This window comes from Lepidochelys kempii, chromosome 1, assembly GCF_965140285.1.
Source record: "Lepidochelys kempii isolate rLepKem1 chromosome 1, rLepKem1.hap1, whole genome shotgun sequence".
Taxonomy (NCBI): domain Eukaryota; kingdom Metazoa; phylum Chordata; order Testudines; family Cheloniidae; genus Lepidochelys; species Lepidochelys kempii.
This window is the reverse complement of record NC_136380.1, coordinates 232,217,478-232,241,526: the sequence shown is the minus strand read 5'-3', so window position 1 is coordinate 232,241,526 and position 24,049 is coordinate 232,217,478. Positions and strand designations below refer to the sequence as shown.

Sequence of the window (24,049 nt, the reverse complement as noted above, 5' to 3'; positions counted from 1 at the left end):
CCAATCCACATCTGAGCTTTCCCAGGAATATGGCTTGGCTGGTAAGAAACTCAGTCATACATGGACATGTGACTTGTCCATGTGACTCCAAAACTCCATTTTGTAGCTGGATTCTACACAGGGGGAGGGGGAGGTGGCCACCCACAGGAGAAAGTCTATTTAAACCCCTGAGAGACCCCTCCATTTTGGTCTTCAGCTGGCTAAAGAGAGAGCCTCTCTACCCCCCAAGGATACCTGAAAGAAACTGGAATAAAGGACAGTAACTACAGGGGGTGTGAGCAGGGGCAGCAGGTTTGTAGAAATTTTGGTGGTGCCCAGAACACCGAAAACCCTCCCCCCCCAAACTCCCCACACACACCTGCCTTAGGCTCTGGGAGGGAGTTTGCGGGGGGGGGGGTGAGGGGGTCTGGGGTTCAGGCAATTGGGGTGCATGAGGGGATGGGGATGCAGGCTCTGAGAGGGAGTTTGGGTGCAGGGGGTGTGAGGGGTTGGGGTCTGGGAGGGAGTTTGGTGGGGGACGGGGTCTGGGGTGCAGGCTCTGGGATGGAGTTTGGGTGCAGTCTCTACGCTGGGGCAGGGGATTGGGGTGCAGGAGGGGTGCAGGCTCTAGGCTGGGGCAGGGGATTGGGGTGCAGGCTCTAGAAGGGAATTTGGGCGCAGAAGCGGTGAGAGGTTGGGCTCTGGGAGGGAATTTGGGTCGGGGAGGGGTTCTGGAGTGCAGGCTCTGGGAACAAGTTTGGGTGCTGGGTGCAAGCTCGGGGCAGAGGGCGGGGGTGCATGTGCAGCCTCTGGGAGGGAGTTTGGGGACAAAAGTAGGTGCAGGGAAGGGGTGGGAATGCAAGAGGGAGTTGGGGGAGGGGTGCAGGATGGAGGTGCAGGAGGGGGTGAAGGGTGCAGCCTCTGGAAGGGAGTTTGGGGGTGAGAAGGGGTGTGGGGTGTGGGTGCAGGAGGAAATTTGGGGGCTGAAGGGGGTGTTTGCGGAGTGGGTGTGGGTGCAGGCTCTGGAAGTGGATGGGGGGTTTGATGCTTACCTGGGGCACCCCCTCCGGCAGTGGCTCCTAGGTGGGGCAAGCTGGGGGGTCTCCTCACACTTCTGTCTCCAGGCACCGCCCCTGCAGCTTCCCATTGGCCGCAGGGGTGTTTGGGGCGGGGGCAGCGTGCAGCGGCACAACCCCCTCACCTGCCGGCAGCACATGTGGAACGAAGCCGCTCAGCCCCACTGCACTGCTGGGTGATGGCCTGAGCCCCCAGGCTGTTTTAAATTGCCCGGGGGAAGCAGGTGGGGCCGGGGGAAGCGCGGGGGGAGTGTGTGAGGAGTGGAGAGGTGAGAAACTTTGCTGGAGCCAGGCCCCTGGGACAGGAATATTCCTGGTGCCTGGGCACCACGGGCCCATAGAATTTGCTGCCCATGGGTGTGAGTGATTGCTGGACCCAGATTAGAAGGAGATTAGTCTGTAGTTACTGGAACTGGTGAGGTTTTTTATCTGTATTCAGTTTTATTACTGTATTAGGCTTAGATTTGCATGTTTTATTTTATTGTACTTGGTAATTCACTTTGTTCTGTCTGTTACTATCTGGAACCACTTAGGATTTAAGTTCTGTATTTAATAAAATCACTTTTTACTTATTAATTAACCTCAAGTATGTATTAATACCTGGGGGGGGGCAAATAGCTATCTATATCTCTCTATCAGTATTATAGAGGGTGAACAATTTATGAGTTTAACCTGTATAAGCTTTATAAAGGGTAAAACAGATTTATTTGGGGTTTGGACCCCATTGGGGGTTGGGCATCTGAGTGTTAAAGACAGGAACACTTCTTAAGTTGCTTTCAGTTAAGTCTGCAGCTTTGGGGCATGTGGTTCAGACCCTGGGTGTGTGCTGGAGCAGACTGGCGTGTCTGGCTCTACAAGACAGGGTGCTGGAGTCCCAAGCTGGCAGGGAAAGCGGGGGCAGAAGTAGTCTTGGCACGTCAGTTGGCAGCCCCAAGGGGATTTCTGTGATCCAACCCATCCCAGTACCAATATGAGATTTCTAAAGTTAGCTACAGCACTTGACCCAAGATTTAAGAATCTGAAGTGCCTTCCAAAATCTGAGATGGACAAGGTAGGGAGCATGCTTTCAGAAGTCTTAAAAGAGCAACACTCTAATACGGAAACTACAGAACCCGAACCACCAAAAAGGAAAATCAATCTTCTGCTGGTGGCATCTGACCCAGATAATGGAAATGAACATGCGTCGGTTCGCACAGCGTTGGATGGTTTTCGAGCGGAACCCATCATCAACATGGACGCATGTCCCCTGAAATGGTGGTTGAAGCATGTGCATCTGGCATGTAAAGATCTTGAGACGCCGGATACACAGCACCATGAGAACACCTGTTCTCACTTTCAGGTAACATTGTAAACAAGAAGCGGGCAGCAGCATCTCCTGCAAATGTAAACAAACTTGTTTGTCTGAGTGATTGGCTGAACAAGAAGAAGGACTGAGTGGACTTGTAAGCTCTAAAATTTTACATTGTTTTAGTTTTGAATGCAGTATTTTTGTATATAATTCTATGTTTGTAAGTTCAACTTTCATGATAAAGAGATTGCACTAGAGTGTTTGTATTAGGTGAATTGAAAAATACTATTTCTTTTCTCTTTACAGTGCAAACACTTGTAATCAAAAATAAATATAAAGTGAGCATTGTACACAACACATTCTGTGTTGTAATTGAAATCAATATATTTGAAAATGTAAAAAACATCCAAAATATTTAAATAAATGGTATTCTGTTATTGTTTAACAGTGCAATTAACTGCGATTAATTTTTTTAATCACTTGACAGCCCTACTAACAACCTGACCCTGGCACTTCTACGAAACTTAGAACTTCGTGATGAACCAGAAAATCGATGTAGATTGTAGAATTGCCCAAGACAGACAGAAAGCTGCCAAAGCTACTACTTTGGCAGTACAATAAGTAGCTTTTAATATAATTGCAACTCTTCCCTTCTCAAATGCCCAATCTGATTGACCAATTACAGTGTTTGATTCTCTGAGAAACAACCTATCATTAACTGTCCTTTGTTCTAATCTCACTGGTCTTTCACGGCAGCCTCTGGTGAAAGAACTGTTATGTGAGATCTCATTCTCCACAATAAAATATTCTGATTGTTTGCAATAAATAGGAATGGGTTCATAAGGAGAATAATGAATTCATTACCAGTCCTTTATCAACCATTTATTGACTGTCAAGATACATTAAGCACCCTTACTTTATACTTGGCCCTGAGCTTATTCTTAGCTGACATATACTAGTGTGTTAAGAAACCACCACTCAGTACATTGTTAAGTGACAAATGGTTTCAATAACCATGAATTGTATAATGCATTATTTTGCTATAAATGACATTTTATCATTATAAATATCTTTCATAGGAGGTGATGGTGATCACATTGACTACATAATCAATCAGCACTGAAAAAGGAGAACAAAGCCCTGTATTTTACATAACTACACTCCATGTCCCTTGCTGCTCTTGTATGTTATTCTTCCCCTTACATTCTAGAAAGACTACTGGAGTGAAATCCTGGTCCCATTGAAGTCAATGGGAGTTTTTCTGTCAACTTTAATGGGATCAGGATTTCACCACAATGATGCTTAACGGAATACATGCGATCTCATCTATTTTTTTGGTTTCGTCTAACCTTCTTGCTATATGGGGCTAATCAATATATCAGCAGTTTTCAGCATCTAAAGTGATTGCCATTAAAGAGTCAATATCCAAATTCAGTTTCCTTCTCCAGGCATGCCATCTCTACAAGCTACAAGGAGTAGGGTGGGACAATGGAGAATCTGCTTCAGTGGCTCTCTTAGGGTGATCCTCCCGCGGCATGCTAAGTGTACTTCAGGAAATCTTTGCGCTGGTGGAAAAATGCAAAGCTGTTTACGTGCAGCCCAGGCTCTGGCCTGTAAAACTTTGATGGCAAAAGAAACTGTAAAGACGATACTGTAGAAAGTGTACCCATTCTCTCTCAATAACTTTTGTATCCCATTTTCTTAGTTTTACAAGTCCCCAAAGGAGATTCTACTCTGTTATGCTAGTGTAAATCCACAGTCTGTATTTTTTCAAAGGAAGTTGACAAGAACTATGTACAGTATTATAGGTGTGTTCTTGGATTTACTGTTGCTGTACAAAACACTTGTCAGCACAGTGTAAATTGGTACCGTGAAACACGTGGCGCTTGCTCAGTAATAATTTATGAATACAGTATGTGACGGGGTTGTTGAAAGGTTCAGTGTATGAATATAGTGAGTTAATTCACAGCAAGATTGTCAGGAAATGGAATCAGGAAGAAGGACAACAGCCCAGATAACAGCTTCTCAGCAAACACCTAGAACTTAATGTTACTACTCACAGCTCTTACTGAGCTGCCCAGATCAGTTTAACCAGGCTCAGAAAACAGAGGAGAACAATAGGACTTGAGGCCTGATTTAAAGTCTCACTCTCAGAGAAGAGGTAATGAAGGGGAACCCAGACTTCAGAGGATGGGGTATCTGGGAACTTAGATGTGTCTATTGTCTACGAGGAATGGCAAGCCTAATAGGTAAGAGAGATGTGTGTTGACCTCGGTTATTTTAAAAACCTTTTCTCCTATGTTATGCTTTGGATGGGATGTACTCTCCACACTGGCCCTGAAAGGTAAATTAGGCCCAGTTAACTGCCCAGACTGCATGTGGAGGAGGAGCCAGGGAGCAGGAATTGATTAATTAGACTTGAGGCTCAGCTAGGCAGGGACAGATGGGGCTTATATAACCCAAGAAGCTAGCAACAGAAGGGGACTGCAGGAAGGTAGGCTGTAGGCACTCCCTGGGAGGAGGGAAGTATGTTGGGACTATAGAGGGTAGTCCACAGTTGCTCCCTGGGAGGAGGGAGTTGGAAGGCTGGCAAACCCAAAGGGGGAGGTGGGGAAACCAGGAAGGTAGGAGGGTGCTCAGGGAAATAGCAGCAAAGAATAGCAATGCAGGTCTTGGCTGCTATCCGGAGGGCCCCTGTGCTGGAACCCAGAGTAGAGGGTTGGCCCAGGTTCCCCTACCAGCCACTAGGGATGTGGCACAGACCAGGCAGAGGACAATGGACTGCCTGGGATGATTTGTCCTGGAAAGACTTTGATACACCAGAAGGGGGGAACACGTATGGTGACCCAGCCGGAGAGTCGAGTCATGAAGAGGAGGCTGCAGTTCCTGGAGCGAGAGGGGTCCGCGGGACAAGAGGATTACAGATGACGATACCACCAGAGGCGGGTGCAACACCTGGCAGAGCTAATCCCGAGGATGGCCAGAAGGAGGCAACCAATAGTGTGAGCACACCCTGTGGCATTCCCACTGTTAAAATTAAACAATACTTTGTTTTAAGAAGGCTCTTTTGCCATTATATTCTCTAGTGGTCACAGAATCCCAAAGGGAGGATCTGCAGGTACCAGAACCCAGGCAGACCTGTTGGGATAAGTGCACTTAATCCACAGGGAGCTGTAGCCTGACACATGGTCAAAGAGAGGGAGAATTGTGTGACTTCACGCCAGGGAGGTAAAGATCAAGGCTCAACACCCTCAGAGAGACCAGAGAATGGGTCAGAGGTTCAGCCAGCCCTTTAACCATGACATGGTACAATAACCTTCCTGGTTTTAGTATACACATCTCAAAAGACAAGTGGCCCTTTTGCAGTTACACTGCATTGTCAACAGTAGTTAATCCACAATTAGCCTGTCTCTCTCTTCATATGCTGCATTCTAAATAATGCTCCCTTAATTTATATCTAGGTTTAGATTTTCCCCCCTCCAAGATGTATCTTTTTCACTTGTTTATACTAATATTTTCTCTCACTTTGACCCAATGAATATTATCCAGATCTAGCCATATTTGTAAATACCTTGCACATTTCAGTATCTTTCATCCAAGGATCTCAAAGGTTTTTTTAAAGTATTATTTAATGAAGCCTCACAACACCCCCAGCTGGAAAAGATAGTGTTATTACCATTTAATAGAGCAGCAAATGATAGATCAAGGGTGGGATTTTCAAAGAAGTCCAAGAGATTTAGGCATCCAATTTCCACTAGAAAAAAATGAATGGAAGTTGAGCACCTAAATCCCAGCCTAAATGACTTGCTTAAGGTTGCACAGCAATTGTGATAGTATCAGAGCTGGGGAAAGAATGCATGTCCTGACTCCCCGTTCGCTATGCTAAGCCCTGCAATATATTGTATATTTCTTATAGCTTCCAGTCTCCCACACATTTGATCAATATCAATTTAAATTCCTCCTTGCAATCCTTAATGAAACCTGTTGTATGACATCTGAACATGATACTGACACCTGAAGTTTTACTCAGTTTATTTCTTTAATCATTCATGAAAAGCTGGATATAATAAGCTTTGTAACAGAAAAATATATAACGATTACTGGTGAGATAAAGGAAAGAGGAGGAAAATCTTTAGTCAATATTCCCTGGGGAAAAAGCATCAAAAATAAATATTATCTTCACAGACGGAATACACTGAGTAGCTGACACAGCTTGTTGACAGGTAATTATTTAAAAAATGGTAAAGAACTATTCCCTCCATTTATTGAAGCACTGTCTTCTTCTTGGGTATGTTCTCTAATCAATGACAAACTGAGAAATGCAATCCAACTTAATTAAAACTATTAGCTAAATAGCAGAGACTCACATTCAAAATATGGTTCTTATCTTGCTGTGACAGGCTTTGTGTCCTAGCAAATCCTTTTGCACATAACAGTGGACAAAATTTTTTTTAGAAACCTAATTATATCAGCCCTGATTCCAGTGAGGCAGAAGAAGCCACAACAATAAATCATGTCAGTGTACGGAATGTGCCTTTCCAGTATTCAGCATCTAGAACATTAAATAAGCAGTGGATCATGTCAATACAAAGTATTCCTAATGCACAAAAAGCTGGAATCTACACACTTGACAGGAAGGGTCTGTTATTTGCATTGATACTGAAGCAGCTGAAGTATCAAAATGAGACCAAACCACTTTTCTTTTATATCAAACCATCTTTAATGCAGCCAGAATTCTTACTATATAAGTGCCTGTATACCCTAGAGCTGGCTATAGACTTCAATTCATTAACTTGATTCCCCTTTGCCACTTCCTTATATTGCCTCCTCTAGGCACATGCTGGCTAGATAGTAGGGGAGGAAAACACGTAATAAGTAATATTCCTCACACTCTTGTGTACCTCCATATCATTCTGCAGTACATTGCTTTCTGGGATATGCTGAAGATGAGAGCTATATTTGTCAACAGATATCATGCAATTACAACAGCAGCCTGCTGTCCTAAGTACCAGGAAAACTCATATCTGATATCATTTCATGTGACTGTTGGCAAACGCTGATTTTTGGCCACTGTAAAGCCAGGGTATGTGAAAAGAAGCAATAGAAAACAGGGGATAAGGTGCTGAACTGGGTGTCAGGAAACCTGGGTTCTGTTCTTGGCTCTGCCATTGATCTTGGGCAAACAAGTGCTGCTCTGTGTGCCTTAGCTTCACCCTCTGTAAAATAGGGGGTAAGGATTAGAGCAGGCTGAAAGCTTTTCAACCAGAAAACAGCCCTTTGGCAAAATGGAAATTTCAGCAAAAACATTTCCATTGTAGAAATTTGTCAGGTTTTTGCTTTTTGTTCCGTTTTTCTCAGCAAAATCCCAAAATATTCTACCCAAATGACTTTTTTCTTCACTTTCTTAAAAATTCTTAGCAAAAATAAAGTACATTTCTTTGACCAGCCCTAATGAGGATACTTGCTTTTCACTGTAAAGCATGTTGAAATCCATAGATGTAAAACACAGCACAAGTGCCAGGTATTATTACAGAACAAGTCTCTACCTACACTCCAGATTGGATCACGTTTAAGCACTATGCTTACACGTGGTAGTCTCCTGTCTGCTATAAACCAGTTTGGGCAGATATGTGGGGAGAAGATCAAATTGTGTTAAAACCAAGTTAAGGAGTCACACTTTCCAATTTTGCTTCCATTTACACAGATAAGACTAAACCTAGCTGTGTCATGGTCAGGTCACTATTTAAGTACATTGCTTAACCACAGTAAAATTTGTAGTGTAGGTGCATGATGCCCCAACCCCAGATGATAAGAAGAAGAAGATGACTAGAAGCACCTGTTCCCTCTAGTCAAGGAAAGTTTACTAGACCCCCTGCTTGCAAAAATTCATGTTTAAACACAGTTGTTGCTAGCTGCTATTTCAGCTGTGGTGGAGGTCCTGAAAGAAATGGAAGTGCAAAGCCCATCAAAAACAATTAATGGAAATCATTTAAAAATTGCCTTCCTATTCCACCACAGAAATAATGGCCTTGCAGTGAACTAAAGATCACAGCAAATACGGTGACATTAAAGACATTTATTTGAATTCTAGGACCACAGACTGTTTATTTGTGTATCCACCAGAGTTGGGGAGCAGAGACAAGGGGATCTTTGCAATGTATCATAACTTGATTCCATCTCCCAGGATAATTTTAATGTGCTGGGGGCGGGGGGTGGGGGAACAGGGACAAGGGGATAAATATCCAACTGCAAGCCCTAGGGAATGTGTTTGGATCAGACAGGATAAATCATTTTGATAATGTTGCCTCCGCTTACTGTTCCCTGTAATAGGGCTATTATTTCCAAATGGGCTTTCAAAATAACAGTGGAGATGAGTGCCCATCAAACATCTGCAGGAAGCCTTGGGGATGCTAACTGAAAGCTGTGTCACAGCCATTGTCTGACTCGTCAGTCAAGGAAATATACATGTTGATGAATGCGCACAAGCATCAATCTCCATCACCATTACATACAAACACAAACAATAGTGGAAATGAAGCACTTAAACCCAGCTGCGTACATTACTTTGGCCATATTCATGATGTCTTTTCTAAAATAGATCATGCTGTGTGACTTTTCTAAACCTGTCAATAGAACAAATAATAGTCTGAACCATCCTAGAGGCTCTAATTGCTCTGAACTGTGTCCAAATACACAAGAAAAAATATTTATCTTTCAAAGTATATATCATTAACAGGAATTATTCATGGGGGGGGGGATAGTGTTTGTTTGTTTGACATGAATCAGTTCCTTTGGTGTTTGCAAAACAAGGCAAGATCGTTTTGTATGGATAGACTGTCATTATAGCTGAATAAACATATTGTTCTGCATTCATTTTTAAATGAGATTATAATGCTGCCAATATAATCAGCTGCTGCTTTTGGTTCACTCTTGTCTGATCACTATTTTGTACTAAAAAAAAGTTTAAATTGAAACTATCAGATGGTAACAATACTGCCACCTCCTTTTCTTCCATTGCGTCGTATGTTATCAGAGCTCATGATAGGAAGGAAAGTAGGACTTGTGGCACCTTAGAGACTAACCAATTTATTTGAGCATAAGCTTTCGTGAGCTACAGCTCACTTCGTCGGATGCATAAAGTGGAAAGTACAGTGAGGAGATTTTATATATACACACAGACCATGAAAAAATATACATTGTAAGGAGAGTGATCACTTAAGATGAGCTATTACCAGCAGGAGAGTGGGGTGGGGGGAGAGAAAACCTTTTGAAGTGATAATCAAGGTGGGCCATTTCCAGCACATTTCCAGGAGTTAACAAGAACGTCTGAGGAACAGTGCGGGGAGGGGCGAGGAATAAAAAAGGAGAAATAGTTTCACTTAGTATAATGACTCAACCACTCCCAGTCTCTATTCAAGCCTAAGTTAATTGTATCCAATTTGCAAATTAATTCCAATTCAGCAGTCTCTCATTGGAGTCTGTTTTCGAAGTTTTTTTGTTGAAGGATAGTCACTTTGAGATCAGAAATCGAGCGTCCAGAGCGATTGAAGTGTTCTCTGACTGGTTTATGAATGTTATAATTCTTGACATCTGATTTGTGTCCATTTATTCTTTTATGTAGAGACTGTCCAGTTTGATCAATGTACATGGCAGAGGGGCATTGCTGGCACATGATGGCATATATCACATTGGTAGATGTGAAGGTGAACGAGCCTCTGATAGTGTGGCTGATGTGATTAGGCCCTATGATGGTGTCCCCTGAATAGATATGTAGGCACAGTTGGCAACCTCAGCCTGGACCAGTCCACACAAGAGATCTGCTTCCTGGACACTACAGTGCTAATAAGTGATGGTCACATAAACACCACCCTATACCGGAAACCTACTGACCGCTATTCCTACCTACATGCCTCCAGCTTTCACCCAGACCACACCACACGATCCATTGTCTACAGCCAAGCTCTAAGATACAACCGCATTTGGTCCAACCCCTCAGACAGAGACAAACACCTACAAGATCTCTATCAAGCATTTTTACAACTACAATACCCACCTGCTGAAGTGAAGAAACATATTGACAGAGCCAGAAGAGTACCCAGAAGCCACCTACTACAGGACAGGCCCAGCAAAGAAAATAACAGAACGCCACTAGCCGTCACCTTCAGCCCCCATCTAGAATCTCTCCAATGCATTATCAAGGATCTACAACCTATCCTGAAGGATGACCCATCACTCTCACAAATCTTGGGAGACAGGCCAGTCTTTGCCTACAGACAGCCCCCCAACCTAAAGCAAATACTCACCAGCAACCACACAACAGAACCACTAACCCAGGAACCTATCATTTCAACAAAGCCCGTTGCCAATTGTGCCCACATATCTATTCAGGGGACACCATCATAGGGCCTAATCACATCAGCCACACTATCAGAGGCTCGCTCACCTGCACATCTACCAATGTGATATATGCCATCATGTGCCAGCAATGCCCCTCTGCCATGTACATTGGGCAAACTGGACAGTCTCTACGTAAAAGAATAAATGGACACAAATCAGATGTCAAGAATTATAACATTCATAAACCAGTCGGAGAACACTTCAATCTCTCTGGACACTCGATTTCTGATCTCAAAGTGACTATCCTTCAACAAAAAAACTTCGAAAACAGACTCCAATGAGAGACTGCTGAATTGGAATTAATTTGCAAATTGGATACAATTAACTTAGGCTTGAATAGAGACTGGGAGTGGTTGAGTCATTATACTAAGTGAAACTATTTCTCCTTTTTTATTCCTCGCCCCTCCCTGCACTGTTCCTCAGACGTTCTTGTTAACTCCTGGAAATGTGCTGGAAATGGCCCACCTTGATTATCACTTCAAAAGGTTTTCTCTCCCCCCACCCCACTCTCCTGCTGGTAATAGCTCATCTTAAGTGATCACTCTCCTTACAATGTATATTTTTTCATGGTCTGTGTGTATATATAAAATCTTCTCACTGTACTTTCCACTTTATGCATCTGATGAAGTGAGCTGTAGCTCAGGAAAGCTCATGCTCAAATAAATTGGTTAGTCTCTAAGGTGCCACAAGTACTCCTTTTCTTTTTGCGAATACAGACTAACATGGCTGCTACTCTGAAACCTGTCATGATAGGAAGCAGTTCTTCTTAATTCAGCTATTTTGCACCATCTATCTCACTTTTCTGTTTGATGGTCTGGCACTTTCTGTTCCACATTAAACCATTGCAAACATTGGCAGGTATGGTTGAAATGTTATAAATATGGACAATTGGGGAATGCCCCATTTTTCTTCTTAGCGTATGGACAACGTGCATCAAGTGGCATGTGACCAGGATTCATCACTGAATTTGGTCTGCTGGCTGAATCATCAGCTTCCCCAGCTTGGGCCGGGTACTGACGGGAGTGCCACATGAATGATGATCCATGCCCCCAATGCCCCATTGATACCCCCTTGGAAATCCATTAGAATACAAGCTCTTTATCGAAGGGCAGGATAGGAAATATTTAGTAAGAAATAGGGACGGTCCTTCCTAAATGATGCTCATCCTGCAGGCTTTACTTAGCTGAGAAAATACAAGTATATTTGCAATAGCATAGTGGCTTCCGTCCAACACCCTCGCTGATGTTATTACCTGTTGCCATTCAGAAGGCCCAATCCTGTTTCCACTGAAGTCAGTGGCAAAACTCCCATGGATTTACACAGGAGCAGGCCCTGAGTCAGTTTCCTCAGTAAAAGGTGATGTACTCTCCATGAAAATATGTTGCATTCCTAAAGCAGCTTCCCTCTGAGGGTCTCAAAACATTTTACAAACATTACTTACACTTCATAATGCAATTGTAAGACAGAAAAGGAATATATGGGGATCACGTCCATCAATTTCATCCTCTGTCCCCCTACTACCCCATTATACACACTCAAATATAGACCCCTCCAATGTGGAACGTAACAGCTCTTCAAGAACCACAGTAACAATGGCATAACAATTTACAGACGTCCAAGGTCCTCACCTGCCCGCAGCCTGCCCATTCCTTCACCTATCTACCACAGACATCTTTTCTAACTCTCCTTCCCTCCCCAACACCCATGTCACAAAAGCTGAAACAAGATTCCTGTGAGGCCCAAAGCTCTTTCTTTACCTTCCTCTAGGGGACACTAGAGTGTTACTCCCTAGCACTTCCTGTCTCTGTTAATGCCAGAGCGGGGTGGCCAACCTGTGGCTCCGCAGCCACATGTGGCTCTTCAGAAGTTAATATGCAGCTCCTTGTATAGGCATCGACTCCGGGGCTGGAGCTACAGCTGCCAACTTTCCAATGTGCTCACTGCTCAACCCCTGGCTCTGCCACGGGCCCTGCCCCCACTCCACCCCTTCCCGCCCCCTCTCCTGAGCCTGCTGTGCCCTCCCTCCTCCCCCTTCCACCCACAGCCTCCTGCACGCCATAAAACAGCTGATCTGGAGGTGCGGGGAGGGAGGGGGAGGTGCTGATCAGCGGGGCTGCTGATGGGTGGGAGGCGCTGGGAGCAGGGGGAATTGGGTGCTGCTGATGTGTTACTGTGGCTCTTTGACAACGTACATCGGTAAATTCTGGCTCCTCCTCAGGCTCAGGCTGGCCACCCCTGTGCTAGATTTTCTGCTCGGCCTCGCAAGGAGAGGGCTCTAGGGTGTTGATCTAGCAGCTGGGATCTATAAGCCACATTTTTTTCATGCAGCCACATTCCCAGTGCTTGCCTAGGAGCTAGCACAGGAGTTGCTTTGCCCATTCAGAATTTCCACTACACACTGAGATGATCCTTTCAGCCAGCTACCTAGCTTTACGTCCCCTGTCTGCTGGGACTGTGGTGAAAAGTGGCTCAGGATCTAGGCACGAAAACAAAATGCTAAATGCAACATGAAACCTTCAGTAGTCCACCCCCACCCCTGCCTTTTTCTCTTACTCTATGAATACAATACTAGCTTTTAATTAATAAAATACTTGGGAGACTCAAATCAGAGAAAACTAGTTCAAGCCGATATTATGAGTTGCTCTTTTATTGAAGTAAAAGCTGGAGATACTTTATATCACAGCAGAGGGGAAGAAAGGCATGAAGTGAAGAATTGGCAAGATTTTATTTTTAACTGGAGTGTTCCTAACCTTGGATGGTCTTTGGCCTTCAAGTAATGGTGAATTAGCAATCAGAGGTGTCAAAACTACTGTACAGTTGAATCAGCTTGTGATAAAATAGGGCTGCTTTGAAAATAGAGTGTTATTAAATGTTAAACTGAAGAGTTTTTCGCATGGTCTCATGACTCCTGATTTCTGAGAGCTGGGAATTGTTTTAGCCATAGGTGTTTGGTGCATGACAACTCAGGCTGTTTGTATTAACTTGATGTGCTTTTCTTTATCATTGCTATTTTTAGAGCTCTGTGAATACTTTATAGTCCCGGAGTATGAATTATATTTGTTTGCTTTGTGTGGCTACCCAGACCAGGTGGGATTTTTAAAAGTGCCTAAATCTGTTGGGGCTCTTAATCAATTAGGCATATTAGTAAATCTTGCCCACAGTGAAGCTGTTCTGGCACAAAAGTTACTGGAAGAGACATAACTTTAGCATACATGAGTATTTGCAAAAGTGTCTCTGGCACGGGCATGCAATCAGGAAACAGATTTAGTGCCTTGGGCCAGATTCTGTGCTGTCTCTCAGGAGACACATCACAAAAGGTACAGCCCAAGAGAGGGATGGGAGGGAAAAGGTGGCTCTAGACTTCTTCATATCTCCCAGATTCTGGGCTGCTCCTATGACTAGGATAGCCCTAAGTGTAAACTACAGCAGTTCCAGGGGCTTCTCTAATTTATGGCAGGCTTATCTGGCTGACTGTAGGCTGTTTTACAAGGATTATGGGTGCACAGACCACTAGCCATTCCCTCTCCTGTCTCCAGCTCACCCATATACCAGGGGCTGTGAGAAAGTAGTGTAGGGTCACATATGCCAGCCTGATTCTAGTCCTGCACTGGGGAATTCCCCCAGGGTCGTCTCTGTTCTCTTTCCACTACTGGAGCAGTGAAGAGGGACCATAATGGGGGCTGGAATTTGGCCTCAGTATTGGATCTGACCAGTCATAACTAAGCAGCACAGCCTGAATGACAAGTCCCTGCAGAGAAGAATTCATGATCAATTCACAGCCTTAAGAATAAATATTGCCACAGAATTCAATTCTTTTCACATAATAAATTTGAGGAAATCCTGATCTGTTCAGCGATGCCATGAGACAAAAGAGGGGAAATTCATCAGATACATTTTTCTTTGCAAAATATTCACTCAGACCTAGTTATTGTGCTATTCAACCCTGGAAGGAGAGGATTGTTGTGGGAATGCCAGCACACACACCCCCTCCCACCGCCAGAGGTTCTGCTGGGGAAATGCAGCTTTAACTTAGGCTGAGAACCAACTAATGGAGGCTGCCCAGCTAATGGGCACTGATTGGATCAGTGTGTTTCCCAGACCTTGTTTCCTCCAACAGTGACTCCAACCACTTTTGGTGCTCTGCCCGCTGTCTTCTGTAGAGGCCACGGCGGGATGGAGTTTATGGGTGGTGCATGCTCCTACATGCCAACTAAGTGTGAATTTACCACTGCTGGGAGCCCACAACCTGAGCTGTGCTTAATAAAAGGGAAGCTTGCTGTGCATCAACTGTCCACATAAACAAGCCCTCTGTTGTGTGACTTAAGGAAAGTCACTCCACATTCACACCAGTGCATCTTGCTGTGACCGGAGCACAGATGAACCTATGCCCCAAGTGCAGATGTGGATCTGAACTTCCCCAAAGTCCTGGGGTTGTTTGTACTGGAGTTTTGGTCCATATGTTATTTATTTCTAATACAGTAGCACATAGACACCCAAGTCAGGATCAGGGTCTACACTGTAATGAACAGTCCCTGCCTCGTACTATTCTGCATGAGTAAACCTGGGAGAATCAAGAACTAAAGCTGAACTTTCTAAACTTGGGGGCTTTAGTTTAGTTTAGGGATTTATGTGACCCTTTTCAGTTTTGCTTCGTGTCAGTTTGCACCCCTAGGAATTTAGAATCTGATTTGAACAAAAAAAAAAAAAACCAAAGTGAAACTCAGCTAAAATCACTTAATTTCACCTGGTTCAAGGTTAAACATTATGAAACAACTGCCTTTTGCGTGGTTTTCACCCAAACTCATAACTGGATGCAAGGTCACTCAAAACCTGGCACTGGTTCCCGTTAGGTTCATGAACCTTGCCAAACCTGGCCAAATTTTGGCTCTGTAACCTGGTCTGATTTTGGCTGTTGATACAATTGCTTCCTCCATTCTATTCTAACACAACAGCTTTAAATGTAACCCTATATTTGCTTTTATGTGCTCAGCCAATAAATTATACTTTTCCTAACTATTAGATTTGCTTCACTTCTCCCTCCTCCTTTCTTCTTGAAGTTCTGTGGGGATTTTCCTTGGTTTTGTGTGAGGAGTGCAGAGGCTGTAAGTGGATTAAGGAAAAGTAGCTCTTTGATGTACCAGTATAATACAAATTAGGATTTCCTATATCTTTATTCCTTTATCCTTCATCACTATACATATGTCACCTTATTTTTAAAGTCTATTAGTAAAGCAGGGAGAAAACTAAATTCTTTCCAAATCTTCTCAACATGCAATGCATTGAAAGGTATCATTTGCCAAGGAATTGGTATTGTTTACTTCCCCCAATAACAAGAGAAACTAAAAAGCTACTGAGAGGAAAGCGTTAAAGCACGGGCCTGGGCTTCAAGAGATGGGGCTTCAATTGCAGGCTCTGCCAGGACTTTCTGTATGACCTGGAGCAAGTCATTTCCTCTCTTTATTCCCATTTTACAGATGGAGAACTGAGGCCCAATCACCACCCTTTGTCTGTATAGTCTACTTAAACTGTAAAATCTTCCAGGCAGGACTCTCTCATACATGTTTTTGCAGTGCCTAACCTACCAGGAATCTGATCTTGGTTAGGACCCCTAGATGCTTGTGTAATACAAATAAATTCTACTGTCAAATTGTTTAGATCTTAAATTTGGCCAGTAATTGGCTGAAAAGTATATTTTATCCTATTAATTCCTTTTTGGGTAATCTTCCACTCTGTCACCAAGAAATCCAAAAACCACAAAAACCAATATTTAATACCTACACAGAAACAAAGTTGTGTGCTCCCCTTTCAGGCCCTATAGCAGTAGTTCAACACTTACCAAAGCAAAGGTAACTTCATTAAAGGTGCTGATGCACAAATGCAGACAAACATATCAAATGATAGGCCAGATCCTCAGCTGGGGTAAATCAGTGCAGTGTCTTCATGCCCCTTGCCCCCTCCATTTGTTAAATTTTTGAATACCAAACCACAGTTGAGACTAGAAATTTGAAGTCAGTGATCTGATTTCCACATACAGAACACCTGAAACATTTTACTTCAAACATTCTATTTTCCCTTTTGTTGCTAACAACAAAAACAGCCCCCCAAGCCTGGCACCCCAGGTGGTTGCCTGGGTTGACTGCCCCTAAATCTGACCCTGAGTGTAGCTCCATTGACTTCAGGAAAGCTAAACCGATTTGTACCAGGGAAAGCAATGACTCTTGTTGAATTCAAGATGCATGATCAAAACCAGGTTAAAATAATAAGTAGCTCTTACACAGCACTTTTCATACATAGATTTCAAAGCGCTTTACAATTGAGGTATCATTATCTCCATTTTACAAATGAGGAAACTGAGACACAAAAAAGTGACACGACTTGCCCAAAGTCACATGGCAAGCCAGGGAGCCAGGAACTGAACACAGGTCATCTGAGTCCCATGCTCTATTCACTAGGCAACATTGTCTCAATCACTGATTTCCAAATGGAAACGCTTTCCTCTTGCGTGGGAGTGCATGTTAGAAGTGATCAGGGCAGAGAGTTTGCTGCAACAGTTGCATTGCTGGATACTTTTCTACCATGACTTCTGTGCTGCACCAGATGTTAAGTCACACTCTATCAATACAGTTTGTGGTTTTGCTAATGAATTAATGAAAGGAGGAAATTATTTTTAGATCTTGAATAAGCGTGAGAGAGCTTTAAAACTTTGCAGAAATTTTCACCTTTTACATTAGCGAAAATCATTCTTCCATTTCTTGATCTACAATATATGTGTGTGTCAAGCCAAGCCAGTGATGAACTCTGACTTGACTTCTTTGAAAAATGTCACATTTCTTACAAAAGGGCACTAGGAGAATAGGAAAAATAACCACTGGACCAGATCATGCCTTCAGGAAAGTGCCACAAAGGGTGTGAACATAGCTGAGTTTCCACAAAAATGGGCCAGATTTTGTTGGGAGAAGAAGTGCTGTAATGCAGCAGCATCCATTTCCCTCCCACCCGACAGAGGCCACTTCCCTACGTTTGGAACTCAGGAAAGATGTGGAGCTGAAGCATAGTCACTCTCTGTTGCATGCTCCCTTTTGAAACCTTGTAGATTTCATAGAGTCATAGAATCATAGAATATCAGGGTTGGAAGGGACCTCAGGAGGTCATCTAGTCCAACCCCCTGCTCAAAGCAGGACCGATCCCGAATTTTTGCCCCAGATCCCAAATGGCCCCCTCAAGGATTGAACTCACAACCCTGGGTTTGCAGAAGATAAAGGTGAGCCTGTTATCTCTTTAAATTAACCCTACCCTTTCCCCCATCAGCCTCCTGCAGTCAAAGACAAAAGGTTTGGTGCAGACAGCTAAGGGAAAGTACACCATGGAATCCAGAATGCACTGATGTTTGGACCTTGCTGGGTTGGAGTGTTACCGCCCCTCTCCCACTTTGTCAAGCTGTAAAACTATACCCAGCCCTTGTTGGGATGATTGCCTGCGAATGCTGCACATTGTTTTCTGGCCCTTCCTCGTGAAAGGTATGAATTGGCCCCATGCACATAATGCATGTGTGAGTGTAATTGTTTGTGTTTTCCTATTCTTTGTTGCCATGCACCTTGCACCAGTATGAAGTGGGTGTAAGATGCTCCTAAGTAAGAATGGAAGCATTTTATACAAGTATTGCACTGATGCAAATGACTACCCAGCATACCTAGAAATAGAGAATCAGGCCCAGTATACTGCATGTTATATGCAAGCCCTCTTACCCTGCTGAGGTGTGGAAGGAATTATACAAACAAATAGATACAAATGACTAAACCAGTTAATAAAACTAGGAAATTAAAAATGCAAGCACTATAAAATATCCATGTCTGCAGATTTTCAAGTGGAGAAACACTGCTGCAGACTGCAAGTGATACTGGGTAGGACTGAAGTTCTCAGCATGTAGCTTTCCTCCATAACATAATCAAGCACATCTCAAAGGAGCAAGAGTTTAATCTTCTGATCATTAGTTTTAATGCTGGCTCTGGGTATCTTCCTCCTCTAAGTTACAGCAACTGGATACAACCAAGCTGTAGGAGCTTTAAATTAATCCTGGAATTTGCTGTTCTCTTTTAGTTATCCTTCAGACATTACATAATACTTACTTCTGGAAGTTCCTGCATGTTAAATCTTCCCGATGCCAGGAATTCTCAGCGGAACATCAATGTACTAATAACCATGTCTCACATCATGCTTGATCCCTGTGATTAACTCAGCCAGATTTGTTGTTGGTTGCCAGAGGCAACTAATTTTGATTGATGGTTGCCATGAACTTACCACTGGAAGGGTGGAGCTTGTGCTCTACTGTTTCCCTGGGCACTGCAAACCACAAGAGGTGCTGGCAGAAAACAGGCAAACTAGAACAGCAACTGCTTATAAAGAAATTTACTTAGACCCCCATTCCTGCAGACACTTACATATGTCGGTAACTTTATGTATGTGAGTAATATTCACATGCCTAAGTGTTTGCAGGTTCCTGGCTATAGTATATGAAAGTTTGTATGGTATAGTTTTTAACAAGTTTGTTATAATTCTGCTTACACAGACCAAAAAAAAAAAAAATCAAAAAAATCACAGGACGTAAAATTACTTCCCATGTGCAATAATAAAAAAAATCTGCTGTCTTTTCTCACTGTCCTACATTAAAGAGTGATTGTGATAAGACAAATCCCTTCTTTAAATATTTATCAGAGGAAAAGTAACATGACATGCAAGAGATTTGCATGGAACTTGTTTATCAGTTCTGGAGACATGCCTTTATCAGGCATTCTGTGACTCATAACACAATTTTCTCATTCTAGTTCTAATATATGGTATGGTATGAAAGGCTTCCAGTATGCATTTGAAACGTTTTTCCACATGGATTTATTTTACTAGCATTTTTCTGTCTCATGCTTGTTTGTGCCTTTAAGACTTGCTTTACATTTTATAGGATTTTATTCAGTGTAGACGAAAAGCATATGTATTCCCACTCCTCTCTCATTATAATGCTACTTTTTTGAAGCAAAGCATATTGTGTGTGCTAAAGAGGTGTTATTATAACAAAGTTAGTAACTGGAAGCTTTCAAAGACGTGTTGATGAATCATTGGGAAACTGAACAACAAAATTTGTCCAGCTTTACTCTGTGCTCATTCAAATCTTGGTCTCTGCCAAAAAACATGAAAACTATTTCATTATATGAAGGACTTGTAGTACTGCCTATTATTAAGGTTGCCCGATGCCGCCCATTAGAAAGCTCTATTTTCCGTTGCTTACAACTTTCCCAACCTTTAACTTTTTCTACAGTAATTTTATATGCTGGGTGTCTGCCGCAGGCTGAAAAGTTTTGGAAAATGTCAGTCCAAAAGGTTCAGCCTCTTTTAAGAACAAGGCCAGGGGGCAAACACATTAGGGGTTTTTTGGGTCAACTTCTTCTTTGAGAAGCTCTAGCACCCCTATACTTTGGGGAAAGCTTCAAATTTGGTGGGGGGGGGTTCACCTTTGCATCAGGAATCTGCCTTTTGCCATCCCTGTGAAAATCCACTCAAATTTGGCCAAGTTATAAATCTTTGAAAAATTGCAGATTTCACCTGCTGAATAGATACTTGCCAGAACTTCACAGCTTAATTCACAGAAGATTCCGTCTACACTGAAGATACTCCAGTCTAGGGCTGAGCATGACTTTCCCTTCAATTTTCTTGGCTGCTCAGATCTGGGTCCAGGCACAGGAACTGAGCGCAGGGAGCCTCTCTCTCCTGTTTTCTCAATACTCCCCCCACCACCCTGCTGATGCCCAGGCAGTGTGGAAGAGGAAGGCACCTGAAACAAATGAAGAGTGGAAAAGAGCCAAATGTGGAAGGTGGGGGGAAGAGCTAGATTGGGACAAAGAGCCCGAGGAGGAAGACTGGCATGGGAGACTGACGGAGGGGGAGGAAATGGAAACTGGGACTGGAAGTTGGGGGAGACCAGGACTGCTGGGGCAAGGAGACTAGGACTGGCAGCTGGGCAGGAAAATGGGGGAAGGGACTGGGAGTCAGTGGATAAGATTAAGATTGGACAAACAACTGACAGGGAAACTGGGACTGTAAACTTTTTTGGGGAGGGGGGGAAAGGAGGTGAGGAGAGGGGGAACAGATCTGATGAAGAACCATAGTTCCTGGCCAAATGGACTGTGAGAAGAAGCTGGGTGAAGGATGGACCTTGAGATTGGATGAGGAGTCTAGGAAGGGAGACTAGGCCTGGGATCCAGTGGTGAGGGGAATGTGGTTGCTGGGCATATAACTGGAGGCCGGGGCAGGGAGAGAGAGATCAGATGGGGAGCCAGGAGGGAGGAAACAGACTGTCTGGGTAAGGAAACTGAGACTGGGAGCAGGGGTGGGGGGAGTCAGAAAGGGGAAACTAGGACTGGCTGGGGAAGGAGACTGGGATGAGAAGCCTAAGGAGTGGAGACTGGCATTGGCTAGGTGAGGGGAATCAGACTGGGACAAGGAGCCAGGGGTGGGGAAGAGACAGGACTGGGGCATAGACAGATTGGAAGAGACAGGGCAGAATGGGTCATGTTTGGGGAAAGTGGGCAGAAAAGTCTGTATCTACTACAGCACATTCCTCTCCAGGGCCTGAAAAGGAACCAAAGATTCCCGAGTCTCACCATTCCACCGCAGTCAGCAAATGTCTGTGAAAAGCCACTGGCAAAGCACCTCATCCCTCTGAAGTGATGGGCCACAAAAGGATTGACAGCCTACTAGCAGTATCAGTGACTTTGTTAGTTCACATGGCAGAGATCTGTGTGGCAGATCTAAAGGTTCCAACCCTGCTGATGAAACATGTGGGTGTCAATATGATGACACATGATGGAATTAGTTTTTTTCAGTTTACTTTTTTAAAAACTGAGGAAGTCTCATACACATACAACATGAACTATGTTAGAAGAACATTAAGTTTCCAAAATCAAGCACTCAAAAGTTGGGAAATGCCAGAATTGAGGTTGCCTGTGTAACCTTAATCCCTGCCCCCTATTGGTGTAGGCACTGTGATACAGTCTTTAATTGAATGAACACAAGCTGTTTTCCACAGGACCCATTCTTGGTTGGCCTCTAAACCCGACCATGATAAGTAATAGTTGTGGGGAATGACATACTGTGATTTCCTAAGAGATTCTTCTCATTGTTCTGTCTCATTGTATCAGATTAATAGCCATCACTTTCTTCTGCAGTCTTTTATGGCTTGTCTGCAAAGATTATTTTTCTAACAACCTTATTAACTATTGATTTCTACTATGTAGCATTCCAATTTGAGACCTTCACTTCATAAATTAATAGATTTCAAGTCCAGCAGGAACACTGTAATCATTTAGTCTGACCTCCTGCATAACACAGGCCAGAGAACCTCACCTAGTAATTTCTGCATCAAGCTCATAATATTTGTTTTGAGCTACAGCATATCTTTTAGAAAGACATCCAGCCTTGATTGAAAGATGGTGAATCCTCAGATTCAGATGTTTTCTACCAGAAACACAGGACCTTACTTTCAGTGTTCACAATCACTAGCCTTCCATAAACTACCTCAAATTATCCATCTGGAATAAACAAGATTTCAACGCCTAATCCTGCAGTCCCGACTCAAGCAAAAGGAGATGAAGAGGACTTTTTGACCAAGCAAGGAGCATTAATGGGAGTTTTGCCTGAACTGCCCATTGGAACATTCTATATAGATATTTTCAGAATGCTGCTACACTTTTCTCCATGTGTCAACTCTAGTAATTTATACCACCAGTAAGTATAGAAATGAATCATTATAACTTTCAGCTATTCACATCTTTCAAGCTAATAATGAACCTGACCAGCCTTGCTTTATGCAAATTAAGATAGTAAATGTATATATTGTGTTTTAATTGTATGATAATTTCAGACATATTAACGCTTTTTTTATTCACTTTCATTTCCTTTTAGCCAATTTAATTTATTAATCAACTGTTTTGAAATATAACCCAGCCATAGTGTATTGATTTCCATTTCACCTCATACTTCACTGAGTTTTTCACATTGTAAGTGGCAGCTAATGCCTGTAGGTTTTGTGCTGGACTGAGTCTCTTCATCTCATACCTCACTGAGTCCCTCCTTCCCATTGTTCTGAGCAGCCTGTTGACTGCTGTTTCTCAGCATACCATAAGCCTCTCTCATTTGTATTTTATTAGATAATATATCATGCTGTAGCTAAAATATTCAGAGTAGCCTTTCGCTGCACAATTTCAAAACCTAAGGCATTCATCTTTGCACAGTCATAGCTCAGAGAGTTACTCTGGATAGTTGATTAGTGAGTCAAGAGGTTTATTATAAGACAAACAACATACCCAGGTAAAAACTATAAACACATAGCAAACTGGTTATGGTCATTCTTCTTTCCTGTACCAAGAGTAACACAAACTTTAAAGCTGTGTTTAATAGTCCCTTCCTGACTCTATCTCCTTGTTTGTCATTCTTCCAACCTTTGATAATAAATAAATATGAGCCCAAATCAGCCCACCATATTTGAGTACACCCAAAATCCAAACTCAGTTCTGGATTTGAAGTTTGCAAATGAGCTTGTATAATATTCTATTAGGATGTTTTGATTGTCATGGCCAGACTGCTTCCCTTCCTTCTTAATCCATGTCCTCTATGCTGTTAAACAAGAGACAAGTGGAGATAAAGTTATGAAACAAGTGTATCTGTAATACTAAAGATTCTTAAAGCAATCTGGTAAGGATTTTTTTTTAAAGTTTGGGTTTATGGTGTATAAACTGAAAGTGCTTAATTATTTTCTTCTTAGAAATATCAGGACTTCAGCATTATCAATACTAAACTTTCAAAAATCACTGTCTTAAAAATAATGAGATTTTCAAAATAATGCATTTGGATCCTGTTTATTTGCTTTCTGGCCTTTGAGCCTTTAGGGTTTGTGTTTTCCAGCTTTTCTCAAAAAACATGAGGGCTAAAAACTTCTTTAAAAAGAAAAAAGAAAGCTGAGATTCTGGTATATTCACATGATGCCAGGGTTTAGGGTTTTAAGAAAAAATAATCAATTATCATGACATTCAGGATAAAACCACAACCCTGGGAACATCAACTCTGGTACCCCTCTCCCCGCCTTTTGCAGGAGAACCTACTATCCCAGAAGTTGTAACTCCCTCCTATATTTAATGTAAGGAGTGGGATGTTGAATCATTAACACTGAGATCTTCTAATATCTACGGTAGAGTCATTGAAGTTAAACACAAACAAGACACAGAATTTCAAACAGTCTGGCTAGAATTCCTCTCCACTATCAATT

At 42.8% G+C, this 24,049-nt stretch overlaps 1 protein-coding gene across 12 annotated transcripts in view; it reads right to left on the bottom strand.

Moving 5' to 3' along the window:
• LMNTD1 (lamin tail domain containing 1) overlaps window positions 1–24,049 on the bottom strand; it is a 295,893-nt gene that overhangs the window by 240,283 nt on the left and 31,561 nt on the right. The window contains exon 1 of one of the 12 annotated variants that reach the window (XM_073317678.2): window positions 18,867–18,956. The exons of the other annotated variants lie outside the window; for them this stretch is intronic. The gene's annotated coding sequence lies outside the window, so the exon portion shown is untranslated. Of the gene's footprint in view, window positions 1–18,866; window positions 18,957–24,049 lie in introns of those variants that run through there. 12 annotated transcript variants of the gene reach the window in all.